The following is a 26,140-nucleotide window of genomic DNA, read 5'->3' on the forward strand; positions in this document are numbered from 1 at the left end:
TTTAGAATCAACTGGAGCTTGCGTCCCAAAGACCTCTAGCTGGGACCTGCCCAGCTATGTCCTGTCTGCTCACCCTGGAGAATGATTTCCTCAGATAGGGGATAGGTTGAGATCATGAATAGGCTCAGTAAGGCATGGATGAGATTGTGTATACTTCGATCAAGGCTGCCACTTCAACTATACCTGAGAAATAATAAAAATATCCTGCAGAACATTACTTGCAAAGCATCATCAAACTGCTTAGGTGGTTTTTGAGCCAGTAGTTTAAACATTGTCCAGTGAGATGGATGGCACTTCCTGCTCATCCCACATCTGGAGGATCAGCATCTTCAAGCCAACACTGAGCAGTACCTTCAGATTCTTGAATTCCTGGTGAGATAAGAAGCTCTTGCAAGTTACCTGGGAGAGAATGATATTCTGAGATCCAGCTTCTTTCAATACTTCTATAGCCTGGAGACCACATCTGCCTTGAAGGAAGACCTGGGAGAGAGAAAGGCTGCAGGTGACTCCTGGACTCCATCATGGTGACTGGGGTGAGAGATGCTTGCAACTCAGACACCAGCTCATGTACTTCCTTCCCCAATATCTGTTGGTAGTATCCTTTATAAAGGGTCTGAAGTATCAAACAATTATTTTTCCAATAGCTCCTTTTTCCCTTCTTATAGTCCTGGGCATTATTCTCAGTGTTGTCCAGGCACCAGAAGCTTGGGCAGGCATGGAAGCTTGTTAGATGTGCAGAATCTCTGATCCTACTAATCTGAATCTGCAACTTAATCCAGGGCGGATTACATATATCTTAGTTTGGGAACCACTTCCAGGACAGATGTGCTTAATATTGTCTGTGCACCAGGCTCACCCAGGCAATGTGGTAAGTACAGATTCCCATGCCTCACCAGGAAAGGGGAGGTGAGGGCCACTTTCCTTGCCCTGGAAAGGGTGAGGCTGAGATAGCTCCCCATATGACAGTGACTGGAATATCTAGTAGAAAATAGCTCGCCACTCGCCACCAGGCTGTGGCTCATAAATAATGGATGGTGGCCTTCATTACACCATATTCAAGGGATTCTTGGCTCCCCATAGGGTTGCGTCTAGTAGGCTGCAGGGAACAAGACGAAGGAAACCCAGAAACCCAGGCTGCCTGTGAGCCAAATATGAAGGCCAAGAGTACTGGAGGTTTGGGCTAAAGGATTCTTCTGAGAGAACTTGATACTCTGGGGACATATCTACTCAATAGAGTATGGGTAGTCAGTGTTTCTGGTTCCTCAGCTCCCCACAGGCAAAGAAAAAATGCTGTATACATGGGGTCTGGGTCAGAGGCAGCGAGAGACAAGTTCCTTTTCAGATGAACCTATGCTCTTTATTTCTAAGAACAGTCAAGTAGTTTTCTTGGTCAGATGTGTCTTGAAATCTTTCAAGTGTCCATTTCTCAGGAGGCTCTGGAAAGCTCTGTCTTCATTGGTGAATTTATCAGCTAATGCCTAACATTCATTCAGTAATATTTGGGGGACTTCACTTGCATGATCCCCTGTACTGTGATTCTGCAATGTTACAGAGGGAGAAACTAATGCTCAGGGGCATTCACCCATGATCCTCCCCTAGTGACAGGAAATGCCAGGATTCTTTTCCTTCTGTGTTACTCCAGATAAGGCCACTATTGTTACTGAATGTAACTGACACCTGCATGACTTCTACATTCACAAGGTTTTCCACCCATGACCCATTTTAGCCTTCCCAACTACCCTGGAAAGAATTTGTCATGTAATTGACTCAAATTCATACATCCAGTGAGCAACAGAGTTTAGACTTGAACCTGGGACCTCAGTTGTCTCCCTCTCACCAATTTCTCATTGTTGACTTCAAGCTTCATTTCCTCACTAATTAGGATACAAATATCTACAACTTGAGGTTCAACTGCAGTTTGATTACAGGTGGAACCAAGGGTCTCAATCAATTCTCCATTATCTGAAACATATTTTCAGTAAAAGAGATCATTTTGCCAATCATATTATAAGCCATCTCTCAACACACAGACGAAAATCAGCATATGCCACTGGCACTAACCTTGTGTTGCAACTGTTCATTTGTTTTTCAGAAATAACACTTGCTATCAGTCAGGGCCACCAGGATAATTAGTATCATTGAAATAAAGACAAGAATGGCTCATTACCCATCAAATTGCCTTGATAATGACTGTATTAATTTCACAAGCTATCAAGTCCCACAAGCTGCTATAAAAATATCAATGATAAAAATGAGGGCAACATGAATTTGCATATTACCCTGGGTGGCAGAGGCCATGTGAATCATTACTGAGTAAGTTTTAAGTTTTTGTATAATTAATTCAAGCAATATTTTTTTAAAAAAGATAATTTGAAACAACCATACACAGAATGGGAATAAGTAGTCACCTCCAAAGAATCTTATTTTATTTTTTATTTTTTTGGTTTTTCTGCCTTTTAAGAGCATATGGCCAATGAGAGGTCCAACCATAAATGGAATCACACCTTTTTCATAATATGTCATGACCTGGGGAACAAGACTGCAGAAGTTTGAAAGATCACAAAGAAAAATCTGAATTATTCACATTCACAAGTCCAGCTGCTTATTGGACCCTAGAAGAGCCCAACATCCTGACATCCCAATCATTAAGGAATCCATGTAGATAGCAGCTGTGCCAGCAGATTTTCCTCCAAAAATGCTGATAGCTAAGGTTTTAAGCTCCTCTCTGCTTTAGTCCATATATATATATATTTTAGAGGAGTTTCTTTAAACAGTAAAATGTTGCCCTATTTAATCCTTGCCTTGCCCCACTGACAATTGTGTTCTGTGATTAATGACAGCTAACTTGTTAAATGACCATACACTGGTTCCCATACTTGGGATGCAGAAAGTTGTGGCCCCATTTTACAGGTGAGGTAACTGAAGGTCAGAAAGGTTTAGTCACTCACTCATGGTTCAGAGTTTGGAAGTGGTAGATCCTGGGCGTGGGCCAGGTCTGTCTTTTCTCTTTTCCACTGTGCTTTACAGACTTCCCAGCTATGAATAACCAGCCCACAAAGTATAAAACTTTGTACCTGCCCTAGGGGATCAATCTATTGTCTAGTCTGGCTTCCAAAAGGATACTTTGACCTTGAATTGGTCTTGACAGCTTCTTAGGAAATACCAAGTATGGATTTTTCACTAGTAGTAACATTTTATTATTGAGATACTAGGTTTATAGAATTCTAGCTTCTGTCACTAGAAAAAAAAAGGGTCTGAAGTATCAAACTTCTATTTTCTGCCTCACTATATGGTAGCTTCTGGGATTGTGGGAACTGATTTTTGTCTTCATGAAAGAGGTAAACAATTATTCCTTTTCTCTCCCCTGGCTAAATGCCGCAGTCTCTCGGCTGGGCACAAATCACGAGTCTCCACACAGCTTGTAGATTCAAACAGCAATTCTTTATTCCCGAACTCACACCGGCCGTCTACAAACACGTTCTGGGGGAATCCACGTTCTCTGCCCAAATCCACTCCGTTCTCTGCCCAAATCCTCTCCTGCCTAAATCCACACCGCATGGGCTTCTGTCTCTCAAAATATACTGTCTGACCCTAAGCACTCAAGAGGAACTAAGCAGCAGGATACGCCCTATTAAAAAAGAGGAACACCCTAATCTCCTATTACTAAACCGCCCTATTCTAAAGGGGAAACACCCTACTCTCCTATTATGCTAAACTGCCCTATTCTAAAGGGGGAACACCCTAAACACGGATCCTGCCCTGGTCCTTGAGCAAGGTCACCTTTCAGAAGTCCTTCCACTAGACAGCATGGGAGTAAGCTGGCAAGGAATTTGTCATACCTACTTGGCTGATGGCTCCCAGCATCTCCCCCCTTCTGATTAATTAAACAACAAGTAATGTGGCTTAAGGACCGTGCCTGGTAGGTTGTCCAGTTCAACATATGGCTCTTACCCGTCATTGGAAAACTGACCTTTAGGCGTCAGCCTCCTGTCTTAGGTTGATACCAATGCAACTGGATCATACCCGTCACTGACTACCGGTCCAGCATACAGCCATACTTGTGGATAGGTCTATGCACCAGTGGGGGGGTGAGGTTCTTTGCCTCACCTCTGTTGGCCCCCAAATTTGGCCTTGGTGCCAGTGGGGGAGTGAGGTTAATGTGGCTTAAGGACCGTGCCTGGTAGGTTGTCCAATTCAACATATGGTTCTTACCCGTCATGGGAAAACTGACCTTTAGGCAACTGACCTTTAGGCGTCAGCCTCCTGTCTTAGGTTGATACCATTGCAATTGGATCATACCCGTCACTGACTGCCGGTCCAGCATATAGCCATTGGCCCCCAAATTTAGACCATCACTAGCAGAAGGGAGGAGGATACAGAAATGCCACGACACCAAGCCAATTGACAGTTCCTTTGGAAAAATTGCATCATTGGTGACACCATCAGCAAAGATCACTGGTGACACCATCAGCAAAGATATGCCAGCATTACCACAATTTGCTGCACTAAACGTAGTTACATAGTCCAGGCAAGTTCTATAAGCAGTTCAAAGGGGAGGAATCTATCAATCTGTCCGTCTCCTCCCAAAGTCCGTTTCCTCCCAAAGTAAGTTGACTCCTTGATTGAGCATACTTGTTGAGTTATATTCATTGGGATGAAGATAGGAATTCTGGCAATGATGCTAAAAAGACATTAACCTGAAAAGAATTATTAAATATAATGAAAAGGAAAGGTGAAAGTAAACAAACAGATCTGTTAACCTACTTAAAAAAACAATCCTTAACAGCTGTTTACCTGATTTAAATTAAGCCATTTAAATCACGTGAATAAAAAAAAAATTCGGATCCATTTTCTCATGAGCGCTCCTCATATATGAAATACGCACACAGACATACAACACAAAACACAAATGTGCAAACAAACGTACAACACATAAGATAATAATAAAGGCCTTGTAGCTTTACCTAGGTGAAATCTCCATTGCAATGTTTAAAAACTCTATAGTCAAGAAAAAATATAACTGATCAGAAAAACATTAACCTAGGTTTGTGTGAGCTCAAAAAATAAAAATAGAACCTTATGATGTGGGAAAAATGCAATAATAAAATAGATATTGAAAAAAGCATCCTTGTTAATCACTGTTGCAGATGTAAGAATGGCCAAGCTGGAGTTCTGGATATCAGCTGTTATGGATTTGAGTCAAATCATCTTCTTTTCGATTCGTAGAAATTGCTTTAGTTAGTCTTTCTGGAATCCAAATCGGCTGCTGTTCTCCCTGTGGAAACACACAAACAGAGCCCCGACTCCAGACAATCACTGGATCAGGACCTTTCCATTGTCCTGTTAGAATATCTTTCCAAAGAACTTTAGGCTTATGCACATTTTTTGGATACATATGCCTTTCCGCAGCACTAAGTCCTGATGAATCCAAATTTAAAAAGTTTAGAGTAAAAAGTGTTATTTTAAGTTTATCTTTGGGGGATATATACCCCTTTCCAATTCCCTCTTTTTGTTTTAGTAAGTACGTTTTAATAGTTTGATGAGCTCTTTCAACTATGCCTTGTCCCTGTGGATTGTATGGAATTCCTGTTATATGAGTAATACCAAATGATGAGCAAAATTGTTTAAAAGAGGTAGAGGTATAGCCAGGACCGTTATCAGTTTTTAACTGTTTAGGAACGCCCACAGTGGCAAAATTTTGTAAGCAATGAGCTATAACATCTTTAGTTTTTTCTCCGGCATGAAGGGAGCCCATCAAAAATCCGGAAGAAGTATCAACTGTAACATGTAAATATTTTAATTTTCCAAATTCTGGCAAGTGTGTGACGTCCATCTGCCAAATATGGTTAGGTATCAGTCCTCTAGGATTGACTCCAAGATTAACTTGTGGTAAAAAGGTCACACAATTTTGACATTGTTTTATTATATGTCTGGCTTGTTCCTTAGTTATTTTAAAACGCTTTTGTAAAGTATTAGCATTAGCATGGAATTTTTTATGAAAATTCGTAGCTTCTTCTAGTGTAGAGAAAATATGTATGTCATGTGTAGTTTTATCTGCTAAATCATTGCCCAAACTAAGGGCTCCAGGCAATCCTGTATGTGCTCTAATATGTCCTATAAAGAATGGATCTTTTCTGTCCCAGATTAGACTTTGTATAGTGGAAAACAAAGAGAAAACAGTAGAAGAAGGGGAAATCCTACCAGCATCTTCAAGAGATACTATAGCATTAACTACATACTGACTATCAGAAAATAAATTAAATACAGAATCTTTAAACATTAAAAAAGCTTGTAATACTGCATTAAGCTCTACCTTTTGAGCTGATTGTTTGGGTACTAAAAATGTAAAAGTTTGATCAGGGGTAACTACTGCTGCTGTACCATTATTTGACCCATCAGTGAATATATTTGGAGCATTCATGATAGGGGTTTTTCTTGTCATTTTTGGAAAAACTACAGGATGCTTAGACCAAAAAGACAACAAAGGATTAGATGGTAAGTGATTATCAAATGAAACATTAGATTTACACATGATTATTGCCCAAGTATTTAACTCATTAGCTAACTCATCAATTTGATCCATAGTATATGGAGTAATAATTTTATTGGGAGAAATTCCAAACACTCCCTTCGCTGCTTTTATTCCTTTGAGTATTAATTGTCCTACAGCCTCAGGATACCTAGTAAGAATAGTGTTAGGAGAATAAGATAAATGTATCCACAATAATGGACCTTCTTGCCAAAATACTCCTGTAGGAATATTTTTTGTTGGTAGTACAATAAATAATAAAGGCAAACTTATATCAATTCTATCCAAATGTATATTTTCCATATATGTTTCAATAATTTTCAATGCCTTTCTTGCTTCAGGAGTTAACATGCGAGGTGAGTTTGGATCTGATGGACCTTTTAGAATATCAAATAAAGGTCCCAACTCTCCTGTTGGTATGCCTAGATAAGGCCTTATACAATTTATGTCTCCCAATAACTTTTGAAAGTCGTTAAGTGACTTGAGTTGATCTACTCGTATTTAAATTTTTGGTGGACGGACCATGGTTGAGGATAATAGAACTCCTAAATAATTAATTGGAAAATTTAATTGTACGTTATCTATTGCTATTTCTAGATTATAATTTTTTAATAAGTTTGTAAGTGTGGCATAACATTCCAGCAATATGTTTTTATCTTTATGTGCCAATAATACATCATCCATATAGTGAAATATTTGTAGTTCAGGATTTTGATTTCTAAGTGGCTGGATTGCTTTATTAACATATATTTGACACATAGTTGGACTGTTAGCCATCCCTTGAGGGAGTACTTTCCATTCATATCTCTGATCAGGACCTTCATGATTTAATGCAGGGATAGTAAATGCAAAACGTGGACTATCCTCGGGATGAATTGGAATTGAAAAAAAACAATCTTTAATATCTATGGCTAAAACATGCCAGGTTTTTGGCAAAGCAGACAATTGAGGAATCCCTGATTGAGCAGGTCCCATAATAACCATCTCATTATTAATGGCTCTTAAATCTTGCAATAATCTCCATTTACCAGATTTCTTTTTAATGACAAAAATGGGAGTATTATGGGGAGATATGGAAGGTTGTATATGTCCTTCCGCTAATTGTTGTTTGACCAGATCATGGGCTACTTGTATCTTTTCTTTAGTCAGGGGCCACTGAGGAACCCACACTGGTCTTTCTGATTTCCAAGTAATTTTGATTGTCTCAGTGGCCCTTTCTGAAAATCCAACCCATGTCTGTCTGTTCCTTGATCTATTTGAATTGGTGCTGCTATACCTTGTCCTTGTTTTCCTAATCTTTTTTCTTTCCTAAAACCTTGTCTAGCCCTAGTAGTGGGCGCATTAGGATTGATGTTATTTGTTAATGTCAAACCTAATTGATCTAGGACATCTCGTCCCCATAAATTTATAGGAAGATGATCCAATACATAGGGCTGTATAGTTCCCTCACAACCTTCAGGATCCTTCCAATCTAATATCATTGCACTTCTATGGGGATTAGTAGCCACTCCTAGGCCTCGAAGCGTTTGAGTGGCTTGTTGTAATGGCCAATGTTTTGGCCATTCCTTACTAGATATGATGCTAAGGTCTGCACCTGTGTCCAGTAGCCCATTAAAGTCGTGTCCTTGAATATTTAGTTTTAACATTGGGCGAGAATCTAAATTTAAAGACAACATAGCCCAATCTACACCTGTGGAGCCTAATCCCCTGGAACCTCTTTTTACACTATGACTAGGAAATTTATTATGTAGGCTGGGTATTATTAACAACTGTGCTATTCTGTCTCCAGGTGAAATTACTGATATACCTCTTGGAGAACTAGCTATAATTTTTATTTCACCTACATAATCGGGATCAATTACCCCGGGACTTATCATAAGTCCTTTTAATGTAGATGAACTACGTCCCAATAATAAGCCTACTGTCCCTTGGGGAAGAGGTCCTTTTACTCCTGTGGGAATGATTTGAACTCCCATCTCTGGAGTTAGTACTGCTCTGGCAGAGGCGCAGATGTCCAACCCTGCGCTCCCTCGGGTTTGTCAGATGAGGGATTTAATGGACAATGTGTCCTGGGCACTACTCTGATGGTGTTGCTGGGTTCCTCCACTGCCCCGTATATTTGTGGTTGTGGGCCCCGGAGCATTGGGCCCGGCTGTCCGTTTTTTGGCAACGGAGCCTGATGCCTTTCTCCACGGTATCGTGGGTAAATACCTGGTCCTTTTCCGTTTTTTGGTAAGGGAGTACCCTCTATGGTAGTTTGAGAACGGCATTCATTAGCCCAATGTCTCCCTCTACGGCATCGTGGGCAAATACCCGGTATTCTATTTCTTTGATACCTAGTTTTGTTAAATCCTCCTCCTATGGGGCAACTCCTTTTAAAATGTCCTGTTTGTTCACAATCATAGCATGTTTTTGGCCTGGTATCTAAAGCCTGTTGTACTGCAGCTGCCAAGACTTGCCCTTGTTCATTAATATCTCTACATAATTTAATATATGTGTTTAAATCTTCATGTCTCCATGGTCTAATAACCTCTCTGCAGCAACGATTTGCTTGGTCATAAGCCAGTTGTTTTATTAATGGCATTGCTTGTTCCGTATCCCCAAAAATTTTGGCAGCCGTTTGAATTAGCCTATCTACAAAGTCAGCGTAAGGTTCATTAGCTCTCTGTATTACCTTAGATAGCTGACCTTGTAAATCTCCATGTCCTTGTAAAGTCTTCCATGCCCTAACTGCGTCTGCAGCAATTTGTGCATATATAGCAGGATCATATTCAATTTGTTGCCGCTGACCCTCATAAGGTCCTTTTCCTAGCAACATTTCTAAATTTCTTTGAGGGTAACCGGCTGCTGCATTTCTCCTAGCTGTCTCTGCACAAAATTCCTCATTGGCAACCTTCCATAACAAATATTGTCCTCCATTTAGCACAGATTTACACATGCTAGCCCAATCTGCTGGCGTCATGTCCAAGTTAGTAATGGACTCGACCATGCTCACCGTGAAGGGAGCTTGGGGACCATAGGTTGTTACAGCCTCTTTTAACTGCTTCACTGTTTTAAAATCTAAAGCACGGTGAATTCGCTGCCCTCCTGCCTGCTCAAGTACAGGGCATGCTAATCTTCGAGGTCCTGTCTCAGGATCCCAATTATCAACTACGGGGTTTGAGGGCCACTCAGCTGTCTCTATCGGTGGGGCTGTTGGTTGAATTAAAGCCTCTTGTGATAAAACGGAGTTAGTAACAGCCTCCTGTTGTGGCCTTTTTTCTAACAACCCCTTTTCCTTTAAATTTTCTTCCTCTGTCTGACTAGCTGGAGAGACCTTCTCTTTTGCTTGATCTAAAATGTCTTTCACCATGTTCTGAACCTCTAACAATTTACTTAACATCTTTTCAGTTTGTTTTAATCTACTATAAAGATAACGCAACCCAATAAGATAACACAAAACAAAACCGAAACTGAATGAAGCAAAAACAGAATAAAAAATCGTTGTATCAATTTTCTCTTCCTCAGGGCCGACAAACTTCAAACCTTTAGTCAACCATTTTTTCCAGTTTGCCTGAGAAATTTCTAGGGATAGGCAGCTTGAGAGAAAAACAAAATAAATCAAAAGAAGAACACATTGTTTTCTGAAATGGTCACCCATTCTCTCGCCTTCCCTCAGGGGCGAGCAATTTCACTTACCTCCAAGCTTCAGGCGGTCCGCGTACGAGCCACCAAATGCCGCAGTCTCTCGGCTGGGCACAAATCACGAGTCTCCACACAGCTTGTAGATTCAAACAGCAATTCTTTATTCCCGAACTCACACTGGCCGTCTACAAACACGTTCTGGGGGAATCCACGTTCTCTGCCCAAATCCACTCCGTTCTCTGCCCAAATCCTCTCCTGCCTAAATCCACACCGCATGGGCTTCTGTCTCTCAAAATATACTGTCTGACCCTAAGCACTCAAGAGGAACTCAGCAGCAGGATACGCCCTATTCCAAAAGAGGAACACCCTAATCTCCTATTACTAAACCGCCCTATTCTAAAGGGGAAACACCCTACTCTCCTATTATGCTAAACTGCCCTATTCTAAAGGGGGAACACCCTAAACACGGATCCTGCCCTGGTCCTTGAGCAAGGTCACCTTTCAGAAGTCCTTCCACTAGACAGCATGGGAGTAAGCTGGCAAGGAATTTGTCATACCTACTTGGCTGATGGCTCCCAGCAGCTAAACACCATTGGTCCAGAACATTAGGCAAAAACCCAATTGGTTTTTATTGCACCTAACAAGATAATTCTGGTGAATGCAAAGTTTGAGAATTTGGGTGAAAACTCTCAAAGATGGTATGAAGCAGTGACATTTGCTCATGGGTGCTGGAGGGGCCTGACCTCTAGATGGGCCTCTAGGTGGGAAATGGTGACATAGGATTCTAGGTCAGCATCAAGAGAAGTAGCCCAATTCAAAATGGGGAAATGAGAAGGGGGAACCAAGATGCAAATCCTGAGGGACTCTGGAGCAGAGTTCTTTTTTTAAAATATTTTTTTTATTGGTTGTTCAAAACATTACAAAGCTCATGATATATCATCTTTCATACATTTGACTCAATTGGGTTATGAACTCCCATTTTTACCCCAAATACAAATTGCAGAGTCACACCGGTTACACACTCACATTTTTACATAATGGCATATTAGTGACTGTTTTATTCTGCTACCTTTCCTATCCCCTACTATCCCCCTCCCCTCCCCTCCCATCTTCCCTCTCTACCTCATCAGCTATTGTTCAATTCTCTCCCTTGTTTCCCCCCTTTCCCCTCACAACCTCTTATATGTAATTTTGTGTAACATTGAGGGTCTCCTACCATTTCCATATGCTTTCCCTTCTCTCTCCCTTTCTCTCTCCCCACTTGTCTTTGTTTAGTGTTAATATTTTCCTCATGCTCTTCCTCTCTGTTATGTTCTTAGTTGTGGAGCAGAGTTCTTGAGGATGGCCCCAAGTGGTCTTGTTCACAGCAGTAACCATAGGATGTGTGTCTCTACCAATCACCTTATATATTTCCTCTCTGTCATTCCTGAGGCAACTGTCACTATACCTACTTCACAGATGAGACTGCTGGGGCGTGACCCACTGCCAGGGGCTATCAGGTGTCAGAACTGGGATTCAATGCTCTCTGAACCACTGTATTTTGCCTCTATACAGAGCAGGAATTACAGAAATTTTGATTGGACAGATGATGGATGATCTATGTTGGGATGGAGGAAACTGGTATCATAAAGTGGAAACTGATTGCAGAGGAGGGATTTTCACTAGTTATCCTCTAGTACCTTTAAAATATTACACTAATGAGTGTTATTTTCAAAGTAAATATATGAAATAATAAAGATATCTCCCAAAATGAATAAAAGGCCACTTTTTAAAAATCTTTATTTATTCTAATTTTGACAACAGAATGCAATTCAATTTATATTACACAAATAGAACACAATTTTTCATGTCTCTGGTTGTACACAAAGTAGAGTCACAACATTTGTGTTTTCATACCTGTACTTAGGGTATTTGAAGTCCATCTCATTCCACCATCTTTCCTATCACCATGCCCCCTTCTTTCCTCCCCCTCCTCTTTGCCCTATCTAAAGTTCATCTATTCCTCCCATGTCCCCCCATTCCCATTATGAATCTGTACCCTTATATCAGAGAAAACATTCCACATTTAGTTTTGGATCGTCTTACTTCACGTAGCATTGTGTTCCCCAACTCCATCCATTTACCTGCAAATGCCATGATTTTATTCTCTTTTAATGCTAAGTGATATTTCATTGTGTATACATTTTCTTTATCCATTCATCTACTGAAGGGTATCTAGGTTGGTTCTTCAATCAGGTTATTGTGTATTGGGCTGCTATAAACATTCATGTGGCTGAGTTACTATAGTGTGCTGATTTTAAGTCCTTTCAGTATAGACAGAGGAGTGGGATAGCTGGGTCAAATGGTGAATCCATTCCCAGTTTGCTAAAGAATAACCATGCTCCTTTCCACATTGGCTGCACCAATTTTCAGTCCCACCAGCAATGTATGAGTGTGCATAAAAGGCCAGTTTTGATGGATTTACAATCAGCAGAGTTCCTATTTTCATTTTTTTCAAAAATACATTATTCTAAACCCAGCATGATGCTTTGACTGCTATTCAATTCTCGTACATTAGAAAGAATTGAGGCAGAAGTGGCAGGAAATTGTTTTCAGCAAAAATTATAGAAAGCAGTTAATATTATATTTTATTTTATTTTTTAAATTAAAAATTATAATTTTATTTTTTAATTAACGGATAAAAATTGTATCTATTTTGTTGAACAGCATGTTCTGATATAAGCATTCATTGTGGAATGATGAAATCAAGTTAATTAATATGCCCATTGCTTTGTATACTTATTTTCTTGTGTCAAAAACATTTAAACCTACTCTTTAAGCAATATTCTAGTGTACAATACATCATTATTTATTATGGTCACCATGTGTACAAGAGATCTCTGAAATTTCTTCTTCATGTCTAACTGAAATCTTATCTCGTTTGAAAAACATCTCCCTGATCCAACACCTTCAACTCATACCTCAAATAACCACTATTCTACTCTTTATTTCTATGGATTCAACTACTTTAGTTTCCAACCTATAAATGAGATAATGCAGTATTTAATTATACATGATCAGTTTCTTTCACTTAGCACAATATCCTTTGAGTTCATTCATGTTATCACAAATGACAGGATTTCTTTGTTTTTTAAGGCTGCATAGTATACCATGGCACATTTACTCCATTTTGTTTACCTATCTGTCCATTGATGGACAGTTATGTGATTTTATGTCTTGGCTACTATGAGTAGTGCTGCAATAAACACAGTAATGCAGGTGCTTTCTGACATACTGATTACTTTTCCTTTGAACATATATGCAGAAGTGGAATTGGTGAATCATAATATAGTAACTATATAATCTATAATTATTTGAAAAATATCCATATTGTTTTTCATACTAGCTGTACTAATTTACATTACCTCCAAGAATGTACAAGGTGTAACATTTTCTCCACATTCTCACCACAGTTATTTCTTGTCTTTTTGATAATAATCATCTTCAGATATGGGTTGATATCTGATTATAGTTTTAATTTGCAATATTACACTTTAATAAAAGTTTTTACTATCTGGACTGAAGACCTGGATTGAAAACCTTAACAGAAAATTGGATAATTCTCATAAAAAAGCAAAGTACTAAAAATAAAATACAATTATAGCATTCCATATATTAGAACATCTGTAGTAATCATACAAAGGTAATTAAAATAAAAATGAGGCACTGTTTTTAATCACTGAAGTGTGTAAATGTATTCTATTTTCAGGTATAGCTAACTAGAACAGATTTTTAAAAATACTTGGAACAGAATGTTAACTATGTAATAAAGGTAAAACTCTCAAAAAATAGATGTCATTGTTTAAAAAAACATAATAACTAATTCTAAAAGAAGTATGGTTTTGGAGCAGAAAAACAAGTTGTTACAATATGTTTGAAATAATACTGTACATACATACACATATATGATGTGTATCAATTGTCATAAAATATTGATATACTATGATTGATAAATCTTGAGTTAGAATAATCTAAGGATATTTTCAAATGGAGCTTAACAAAATATATAAAAAACATTATTGCAACAGTATTTATAATGTTAACAAAATTGGATGTAATTACTGTATGGAAATTAATGGAATATTAATATCAACAAAAAATTTTCCAAATAATGCAGGGGCAAAGACTAATTGCATTTTATAGTAACAAAACTCACCATGTGGGATTTTACATTTTTATTTAAATTGGTGTTATAGCATTTGTTGACATGAGAATGTGAGTACTTAAAAGTTTTTGAAGTGAAATTTTACAAAGGAGTGGTTAAAGGTGAAAATCATACTTCTCAATTTCAAAACTTATTATAAAGCATGACAAGATTGTATACGCATAAGGATAGATTTATAGATCAATGAATTGAATTGAAGACCAGAAAAAATACACCTCTATGGTCAATTAATTTCAACAAGGGTGCTGAAGTCATTGAATAGGAGAAGAGTTTTTTCAACAAATGGTGCTATACAACTAGACATTCCCATGCAAAAGAGGGAATTTGGACCCTTGACATCATGTCATATACAAAATTTTAACTAAAAAAATTAAAAAATATAAATATAAAAACTAAAACCTTAAAACTCTCAAGAGAAAAGAAAGGCATAAATCTTCACAAAATATAAATGATAAAAAACTAGATAACTTGGAATTTATCAAAAGTGAAACATTTTGAGGGAGGGGGTGGTGGGCATCAAAGGACTTTGTTCACATAATGAAAAGATAACCCAAGAAAAGGGAGAAAATATTTGTTAATCATGTATCTGGTAAGAGTCTATTATCCAGAAAAGTACTATTTCAATTCAATAAAAATAAACTAAAAAAAAGTGGGTGAAGAACTTTAAGAGGCATTTCTCTAAAGAAGTTATACATATGGTCAATGAGCACATGAAAAAATGCTCACTAGCCATTAGAGTAATGCAAATTAAAACTACAGAAAATACCACTTCACCAGACAACACAGCCTCCTTTAGACTTGCTATACTAAAAAGAAAAAAACCCACCACTATTGCAAAAAATTGTGAAGAAGTTAGAATGTTTAAACTTTGCTGGTAGCAATGTAAAATGGTGAATTATTGATCCAGCTCTCAAGACCCCAAAATCCTACTCTTGCATACACACCAAAAGAACTGAAAAAAGATATGCCCATGCAAACATGTGTACAAGAATATTTACAACTTTATATATAATTATCAAAAAGTGGGTTTGGGGTTTTAGCTCGGTGATAGAGCACTTGCCTAGCATATTTGAAGCACTGGGCTTGATTTTCAGCACTACATACCACTACATACAAATAAATAAAATAACGATCCATATTTTTTAAAAGTGAAAAAAAAAATTCAATGTCCATCAGCTGATGAATGGATACACAAAATATGGTCTGTGCATACAATAGAATATTATTAAGCTATAAAAAGAAATCTAGTATTAATTCATACTACAACATGAATGAACGTCAAAAATATGCTAAGTATAAGAAGCTTTTCACAAAGAGATCACATATTATTATTCTATTTATTAAAATATCCAGGATATTAAAGAAAAAATAAATTATGACATTTGAAGGTAAATGGATGGAGCTAGAGGATATAATGCTAAGCAAAATAAGCAAAATCCAAAAAAAAACAAAGGTGAAATGTTTCCTTTGATAAGCAGATACAGATCCATTATGGAGGTGGGTAGGGAAGAATGAAGGAACTTTGGATTTGGCAGAGGGGAGAGAGAAGAGGAGAGGGGTTTGGGGTTGGGTATGACCATGGAATGAGAGAGACAGTATTATCCTATAATTATTCTACTGTCATATATAACTAATTAGAACAAGTTTTAAAAATGTCCAAAATAGAGAATTCCACAAACAGAAAGTAGATGGTTGCTTGAATCACATTTTGAAGATGGCAGGCAATGGGGAGTGGTTACCAGTGGGTATGGGGTTTCTTTTTGCTGTGATTGAAAATATTCTAAAATTGATAGTGGTGTGATTGCAAGTTATGAATACACAAAAAATCTTGAATTGTACACTTGAGAACTGTCTCCTTTGTTGAATTGTATGTCAATTTTAAAATTTAGAAAAAGAGGATTCTAATCCAAATGTACTATTTTATCTCTGTCTCTAGTTAGTGGAATTACATATGTATTTTTAGTTTCTTCATAACCCAATGCATTATCTAAGTTAGTTCCAATAAATATTTATCATTTTTTTAAAAAATATTTTAGTTTTAGATGGATACAATACCTTTATTGTATTTATTTACTTTTTATGTGGTGCTGAGGATTGAATCCAGTGCCTTACATGTGCTAGGCAAGTGCTCTACCACCGAGCCACAATCCCAGCCCCAACATTTCTAATTTGTAAAATAAGTAACACATTTGAATTGTTAATTTTAAATATGGCAATTTTAATATTCAACTTATAAAAAAAAAGGATAAAAGTAGTCACACTCTGTACAGCCTTGCAACATAAGGGTATAATACTAATAATGGAAAAGGGGATAAAATGAAAATAAGTATGCAAAAGTGATAAAATTGGCATGAATTTATTGTAACATTTTTGGTAATATTTATCTTTACAAGTATGGGAAATGGCCACATTTGCATCACAAATTAAATTGGAGTTTTATTTGACATTGAAAATGACAACATTTTCAGGGGCAGGTGCCCTCTTTCACTCTTCAATTCTTTATTGATTATGATTCCCATAATTTCCTCCTGGAATTTTCCCTTCTCCTTATCTTTCCCTGTTGTTCAATCTGAGTTTTCTTTTTTCTAATTGTATTACTTATATCCAAAATTTTTCATTTCCTCTAATGCTCTAAAGATTTGAGTTTATAACTTTGGATATTATTTCTTAAAAATTTGAACTTTTAATATTTATTCAGCTTTTTGAATTTTGTTTTATTCTTTTGACTCTTTAATTATTCAGTGGTTAATAAATATCACATTTATTTTTATCTCAGTTTTGGATGCTAAATAATCTTTCCTAATTATTTGATTTCATGCTTATTGCTTTTTGATTTTAAATTTGCTATATATATTTAAATTAGGTATAGATCTCATTATTCTTTTTTTCATTCTTGTTAACATTTGGCGAAAGATAAAAGTTCTTCTGATTCAATACACACACACACACACACACACACACACACACACACACATTGTGACACCCTGCGAGGTGACACCCAGCTCCATGGTCCCTGGGAGCGAGTGCCCTTTGGTGGAAGAGGGGTCCCCACTGGGCAGGAAGGTATCTCATGATCCCCATTCACTGAAGCCTTCAGCAACAGCGAATTCTCCCGGTGCTGTGAGGTCAGATAAGCGGCTGCTACCTCTTTTGCACCATTTCACCTGGTGACATGGGAGCACCATTGGATGAACTCCACTGCACACTCACCTGCGTGCACCACTTTTGGCTCCACCTGGCTGCCTTCACTCTCTAGAGAGTGTGTCTGTGACCCAGAAGAGCATTCTTCTGGGCAACTCTGGGATCAGCATTGGAGCAGGCTTTTTGGAAGCAACAGTGAGTCCCTCCCTGACCCCTCGCTATCCGCCCTGGGCCACTGGGCCAGGTCTCTCCAGGCGCCTTGAAGCTTCATTCCGCACCTAAGGCTGCGGCCCTGGGCAAGCATCCTATGTCTCTGGCGGCTTTCCATGTCCCTGGGGACTCTGCTCCTGGAGCCCTGCTCCTGGGGCCTTGATCTCCTGGATGGCATTCACCTCCCCCTTCTCGGCAGAAAACAGCCTAGCAGGCCCGTGGAGACTGGCAATCCAGGTGCTAGCAGGGCAACTGGGCATTCACAGAAGCTAGGCAGGTATGGCTTGCAAATCAGGCAACTTGTGAATTACCAGAGTACTAGGAGAAGGAGGGGAAGAGGAGCAGGTCTGTGGTAGTTATCACCACCATCACAGGGAGTGAAAAGAAAGTGACCAGGACACTCAGAGCAACCCAGAGGTCTGTATTGTGGCAGTGTCAGATTCACAGGGTAGGAAGAGAAAAAAGAAAGAGCTGGAAAAGAGAGAGAGTGGGTGTGAAAGAGAGAGCAAAGTGTGTGTAGTGAGAGAGAGAGAAGAGAAGAGGAGAGGGGAGAGTGAGAGAGAGGGGAGGGGTGTGCCAGGAGAGTTTTTATAGCCAAAATCTAATGGGTTATCTGCTTGGAATACAGTGAATGGATCATGCAGTATTTGCTAAGGGGGTCATCTTCTGCCTTCAGGCATACCTAGCAGGGGTGAGATGTGGGTTTCTGTTGCATCAAATGGGGTGGGGGATGATTTTCCATCCTTGAGACAGACAAGAGATAAGAAACCAGATGGATGGGGTTTGGGTGTTCAGCCCACCCTGCAGCTAACAGGGAGAGGAAGATTTCTTAGGATGGGGGAGACCCTCCTACCACTTGGAGTGTCTTTGGTTTGTTTTTGAAAAAGGGAATACAAAATAAAGGAAACAGAAAGGAGAAGGGGAAAAGCTAAAAAGAATGGGTGGGAGGAGGCCTGACCAGAAATGGCAAGAGAATGCAGGGGAACCAGGGGCGTAGGGGGGAATGACTCTTCCCAGCCCAGATCACTGCTATTTGCACAGGTGCCTGGGCTGCTGCTTGGAGGAAGCCACAGCTGTACATGTGCTGAGCAGTCTTGGAGGCAGGGGAACCCACCAAGGGGCAACTCAGAGCCATACGTGTTCCCATACAGTTCCTTGTTCCACAAAGATTCCAGCAGGGTTCTAAGAAGGCAGGCATGGAAGCATGACACCTCACAAGTGACTCAAGAGCCTAACGACAGTGGCTTCCTGATTAATGCCAAGAGGCAGAAGACCAAGATGTGGTGGATCTGATGACCCTGGCATTTTGGGGCTTAGAGAACTGTCATGGGAAAGCCACCTGGAGCTAAACTGCCAGGTCAGGACTGCCCTTACCACCCAGCTCTCAGAAGCAGGTGGTGGTAGCAGGTGACCTATTTCTTGGCTTATTTTCTTATTAAAGGAGGAAAACATTTTCTGTGGTAGTAAGGAATAATTTTTCTATAGGAATTAAAAGAAGGAACTGTGGATGGTATAAAAATGACTGTTCTGTTAATTTGAGGCTTGGGGTAGGGCTTGAGCCTCAAGAAGGCCTTATGCTATGGGATTGAAGCTCCCCAACTGAGGGTGGGAAAATCAGAGGTGACAAACAATGGAATGTATCTGTAATGGGACATGAATAAGGCAAGAGGTGGCCAGGCCATAGCTGAGATTACCTCACCCAGCAAACTTTTGCTTAGATTTTCTCTCTGTCCCATGTGGGAATCTAAGGCAAAAAGCATCAGGTTTGGTGAAGCTCATAAGCTGTGTACATGTGTTTGTGTGCATGTCCATAGTTGTATGCAGAGTGCCAGTTGGGGTCCTTGTTTGATTTTCTATGTTCTTTGGGAAAGCACCCAGATCAACCTCCTGGAGGAGCTGCTTGTTCGAATTACACTTAAGGGATGGAAGAGGGAAATGTGGCTCTTAGAGTAATGCAGGTAAAGGTTTAGCATTGTTATGCTTTTTGACCCACCCAGCCAGTCTATACTTGATTAGCTGTGGCTACTGCATTGCACTTGATCTCCTCTCTGGAACCCTCTGCAGGCACAACCGCCTTAGAGCAAGGCTGATTTCTGGTTTTTAAAGGGTGGAGGTTTGGAGGGGGAAAATTGACTGGAGTCATTTTCAAGAAGAGTCTACTGTCTACCTGGCTAGGTGCATGTTGAAGTTGTGATCTTGATCTGTGTGCTTGTGCATGAATGCCACTTGCTGCATGCAGATTGGAAGTGAAGAGAAAGCAGGAATTTGGGCATTGATTGCATCCAGATGGACAGATGCCAAGCATGCAAACCTTCATTTGCATACAAGTATGCAAATGTATGAACCTGTTGGAAATTCATGAGGATATGTGCTGCCTACCTCATGCTGCTGATTGTGTTTGCAGTGTGAATGGATGGGTCTCCTTGGGAGAAAAATGTGTCAGAGCAATTGTTTTGTTAAGCAGACTGACTATTTCACAGTGTGCTTTGCATAGACCTTTACTTCTCCCTTGGCTTCTGAATTCCCAAAAGGCAAATAACCTATGCCCCATTTTAGCCTTTTATTTTCTGGGTTACTATTTAAAAAGAAAGAAAGTGTGGTTCATAATTATGTAGACCAAATAACTATATATTGTGAGATAATTATATTCTGTGAACCATTTAGGACTATTTCCTATGTTTGAAACATTGCCTATGTATTTGCTTTAGAGAGAGATCATGCATCTGTAAGTACTTTTCCAAAGAGAGAATGAGGAAACTACAACAAATATGTACACGTAGACAGAATTGTTGTGGCCACAAAATTTAAAAGAAAAAAAAACAAATTCTTTCTGTTTCAAATACCATAGGATAGATTTGATATGGGATGCACCCTCTTGTTATGGAAGCCAATATTGCAAGATACACATGCGTATGGAACACGTCTTCCCCTTCAGTGTGTGTTCCAACACAAGTGGTTCCCATCCCATGCTTCTAACATTAAATAGCCTGTCTATAGGTTTTCTTTGCATAGTTCATCTCCATTCAATGAATATATATTGATTTTTTTTATAGTTAATGACTGTGGAGCTCCAAGGCATTGTATTTTTGAGGGGGTTTACATATTAAAATAAACTTATATTACTAGTTGAAAAGTAATTATGTTGTAGGTCTGATTTAGATGCTTTTTTGTATGATGGTTATTGTGAGATTGAACAGAAATGTAAATAGTGATGATGAGATTTTTTTTCCCAATAAAGTAGGATAACAATTCAAATGGGCTTGATAGGTGAAAGGGATTCTAGAATGAAAAGGAGACTTACAAAAATCTTTTTTATGGAAAATTACCATGGGGAAAAAGTGCAAGTTGGGAAAATTAATGAATGGAATTGGTTAAGATTTAGAGAAAGATCAAATGTTATAATAAAAGTTTTGTATTAAGCACACTTGAAACTTATTTTTAAAAAACTAAGTTTAAAGATTAGAGAAATATATGAATATGCTTTACCCTCTTTCTTCCTGGGGAGGGGGAATACTAAAATGTCACTTCATTTATTTACTCTAAAATGTGCACATCTTTTGAATGGAATTTCAATTTAGAAATAATTCAGCATTTAAAGACATCTATTTCAGATATGCCTAATTCCATTTTTAGACATCAACACAGAATTAATTTATTAATTCTAAGTTCCATAGGTTTCCCTCTTAACTGCAGACAATTTGAAAAATAGAGCAAATTTCAGACTCTATACAAATGAACATGATGAAGAAAAAAAATATAGGCTACAGATTTTGTTATAACTATTTGTCAGAGGATAACCAGATCTAACAAACAGTTTTTCCTTTTTTAATAAATATTATTTTTAGGTTTACATGGACACAATATTTTACTTTATTTACTTTTATGTTGTGCTGATAATTGAACACAATGTCTCACATGTGTGAAGCAAGCACTCTGTCACTAAGCCACAACCCACTCCCAGTTTTTCCTTTTTGATAGAGTTTTAATTTCTCATTGCCAAAGATTCATTTCTGAATTAAAAACTATATAGATCTGATTCCACTACTTCTTGATTTGAAATGAAGTGGCATTTCCTAGACTATAATGTGTGCTACATTAGCTAAATGTTTTCTAAAGGTTTGCAAAAATGTATCTACATTTAGGGGTTGAAATAGAAGTTCTAATAGTCATTTGCCTGAAGCAGCAGGGCAGTGGGACCCTTAAGGGCCCATTACCCCCTTGGAGAGGACTCTGGTTAGACAGGTAGTGTATGCCCTTTTGAAGTCTTCCTTCATTTATTTACTTACTTCTTAAAAATTTTCAGGTGACAATTATGGAGTCTTCCTTCATTTGGAGTCTTCCTTCATTTATTTACTTACTTTTTAAAAATTTTCAGGTGACAATTATGCATCTGTATGGGGTACAGTGCATTTCTTCACTGCATCATAATCAACTGAGGATATTTGGTGAGATGTTCATTTCAAATGTTTCATTTCTTATATATATATATATATATATATATATATATATATATATATATATATATATATATATATATATTAGATGAACACACAAATGTCTTTATTTATTTCTAATGTGGTGCTGAGGATCAAACCCAGCGCCTCACATATGCAAGGCTCGTGCTTTATTACTGAGCTACGGCCCTAGTTTAATGTGTTTCATTTCTTTGTGTTGAAATTCCTCAAAAGCCTCTCTTCTAGCAGTTTTGAATTATACCCTGCAGTTTTTGGTCATTCTTCAGTTTAGTAGAAAACAAGGCCTTTTTTTTCTGTCTGGCTGTTGCTTTGTACCCACTGGTCAACCACTCTCCACCCCTTCTTCTTCACTCCTATCCTGGTCCTGGTCTATGATAAACACTATCCTTGAGCCTGTCTTTAAAAATGCAAGAAGGAATGCAGACTCTCTGTTGCTAGAGCCTCTGTGTTTTTACGAGAGGCATAAAATTTGTTTTTAGGATGACTTTTACTAATGTTTGAATATCACTTTGTAGTTGAGTTTGTGTGCATGATATATGATATATAAAATATATTTAATTAAAAATACATTGAATGGGAAACAAGATTCCCAAGTTTCAGACCTCTCTGGTGGACCTCCACTTTTTAGTGTCTGGATTAAGGAACAACATCTGTATGAATGACCTATAATATTGTGCAAAAAATGTCATCTTTCTTGGGCCATGCTATGTGTCTTAGAAGCAATTGGTGATTTTTGAGCAAATGAGTTGTTCTTATGTTCAGGAGAAATATGAGGCCTTTCTTTAGGATTCTCTTGTTAATGCTTTCAAGCTTTGAAAGTTTTTAATTCATGAAAGTACAATTCTTTAAAATTTATTTGCTTCTTGGAAAAACAAATAAACTGACCTTTTTCCATGCATGTTTCTTCACTCTCAGTGTTTTTCAGGGGAAATTTCTAGTGCTATTGTTGTTGCAGTGGGACAATGTTTCAATTTTGAGAAGGAATACACTGCCCATGATCATCAGTCATTTGGGTGGTTGATTTCCTTACTGCTGCTTTGACATTAAGCCTAATTTATTTTATAGGATGGTGGTTTATTGGAAGGAAGAGAAAATCCAGTGTGTACTAAGCATGGGGTGGCAACTGAAATAGGTCCTGAAGGAGGGATGGCATTTTAGAATTACAGATGGTATGATGGAAAAGGGCATGAGATAAAGGAGGAGGGAAGAAAGTAAATGGCAAGATTCATAGCCACACTGTAGTCCTGCATTGCTTATCTCAGATGTTTTATTGCCTCTGTGAACACACACACTTCTTTCTGCTGTCCATGGTCCAATGTCTGCCTCAATAAATGTTTTGATTTGACTGGATCTGACTTTCTAAGTTGCCCAGCTCTCAAGAGAATTCTTTTGAGTACAGTCCATTGACTACAGTTATGTCCATACCAAGAGCTCTTTCCCAGCCTTTCATAAAGACTGACATTTTCCAAATAGAGTGGAAGGATTATGCTTTTCATAGATTTGTTAATTTGGAAATACAACTTGTCCCAACATTTGGAGTTTGCTTTCAGTTAGTGATTATAAATGCAGTGGGATCGGAAGTTTGGAATCATAAAATCACAGGAATATATATATATATATATATATATATATATTTAGTTTATCTTACTGATATTTTGAAACAAATTGTAGAAATATAGTTAAGATTATATATGATTAAAGCTTTCAGACTCAGGGATCCTCTGATCTGTTTTGTTCATATACCCTAGCATTCAATAAAAATGTTAACAATGTCCACATTATCCATCAAAGTGTGAAAGGGGATAAATTTCTTACAAAATTCAAATACCTTAAATCTCTTTCCTCTACACTGCATCATTTTTAATGATCTTATTAACCTTTTTGTTAGAGTAAAATTACTTGGCATAAATTTGTATTTAGTTTCATAAATGTTTCCATGTTTTTGCTAATAAGTGTTTATCCTTTTTAAAATTAAATATTATATTCTCCTTTAAAACACTCTATGAATGATATCAATTTTTAAAAGCTATACATTTTTTAATGTGTTATGTATGTGACTTGCTATGTATAGATTCAGTTTCCCTGCTTTCTAAAGATGCCTACTGATCGTTTATGATTTGATCATTATAACATGAGTTAGAAAATAAGTTCTTAATCTTTTATTCTGACATTCCAGCTCATAGTGTGGAACTTCAGTTGTGGAATGCATCATATTTGTGTTCCCTATCCCTATATGTCTCTGTTTGGGGCTAGTGCTTTAGTCTCAGGTCATCATTGCCAGATCATCCTATTCATGAAAGGTTTTTTTACTGGGCTAAAGATTTTTTTTTTGGGGGGGGGGACTGGGGTTTTAACTCAGGGGCACTCAACCACTGAACCACATACCTAGCCCTATTTTTGTATTTTATTTAGAGATAGGGTTTTTTCTGTCCCTTTTTTTTAGGGCAGGCATTTTTTTTTTTACAGCAGGTGTGCAGTGTTCATGATTTTACTTTTTAAAAAAATCATTCATAGTTAAGTTAAAATTTTCATGATGATGATAACTTATTTATAGTATTTTAATGGGAATAGGAACTCCACCATGTGTCCTTAAAGATCACCTGGATGCCATTGATCCAGAGTTGTGTATTAACCACATAGCCTGGGTCTGGTACAGCAATGTGGAGGTGGATGAAGAACACAAATGGAGAAAACACACCACCTTGGTTTTCAGCTTTTGAGTAGTATTTTGTGATATTAAGTGAAACAATTTAAATAATGACCACATGCTATATACTTGAATGGTATTTTGTTATAAAATCATGTCACTGAAATTTACAGTAAGAAATACTATGAAGTAAATTTAAATAGTAATTTATGGAAAACTTTAATCATAGTGACTGGTACCAAGTAGAAGCCCAATAAGTAGCAATTATTATCAAAACCTTTGCTTATAAATTGGGAAATATTAAATAAGAAGAACTTAAAAATGTTAGACAAGTGTTTCTTCCATTGTGAAGCTCTTGAATGTCCAGAGACACTAATTGATCTCTCCAGTGTGCTGCTTTGGATTTTGGCCATTTCTTCATTTGTGCCTCTCCCATAGGAGGAAGATGGTGGCTCCTCTTCCTGGCAGAAGAGGCATTCTTCAGTGAGCTGTTGAGGTCTTAGGCAGCCAGGCAGTCCTTGTCCTTAAGACAGGATCTAGAACTTACTTTCATTAATGACTATTTGTTAATTTAAAATGACTTCTGTGCTGGGCATGGTAAAAAACACTAAGTTTGCATTTTGGGCAGAGCTGAAGGTTCCTTAGGAACTGGAACCATCTTTAAAGATGTGGAAGTCAAAATGAACATATCAGGTGATACATTCATTCAACAAGCAGGTATGAAGCCATGAATTAAAAAGAGATAAATGTCTCTCTCTGGGACTTAGGGACCAACATTAACCATCCCATCAAGAGAGTAAATACACAGTGATAATTGAAATGATGTCCACAGTGGAGAGATTGCTGATTCCCTAAAGCAGTCTGACCTTATCACAGAAGGTAGGAAGTGTGAAATACATAGGGGTAGCAAATGAAATTAGGGAAGAATATTCCTCTGGAAAGTTTGAAAGTTCTTGGGGCTGGAGGGGAAGGTGGGCTGTCAGACTGAGGAAGCCAGTGGGGACCATGGTGGGATTTGGAGGCTACATTTAGGACTTTCAACCTTCTAATGCCAGGAACTTGGACTGTTGAGAAACCCTACCCAAGAGTGGGTGGAACAGGGTGGCAACAATCACAAGATGTTCTCACTGACATTTAGAAACACTCACACTGTCTGCAGCATAGGAAATGCATTGTAGAGAGCAGTGGATTCTTTTGGAGAACTGAGGGGTGTTGGATACATCCAGCTGAGAAATGGTGAAAACTTGGCAATAGGTGTTATTGTTGGAGTCAGAAAAATAGATGGACATGGGGGCATGAAGAAGAAATGT

The sequence above is a fragment of the Callospermophilus lateralis genome, unplaced genomic scaffold, assembly GCF_048772815.1.
Source record: "Callospermophilus lateralis isolate mCalLat2 unplaced genomic scaffold, mCalLat2.hap1 Scaffold_82, whole genome shotgun sequence".
Lineage (NCBI taxonomy): Eukaryota > Metazoa > Chordata > Mammalia > Rodentia > Sciuridae > Callospermophilus > Callospermophilus lateralis.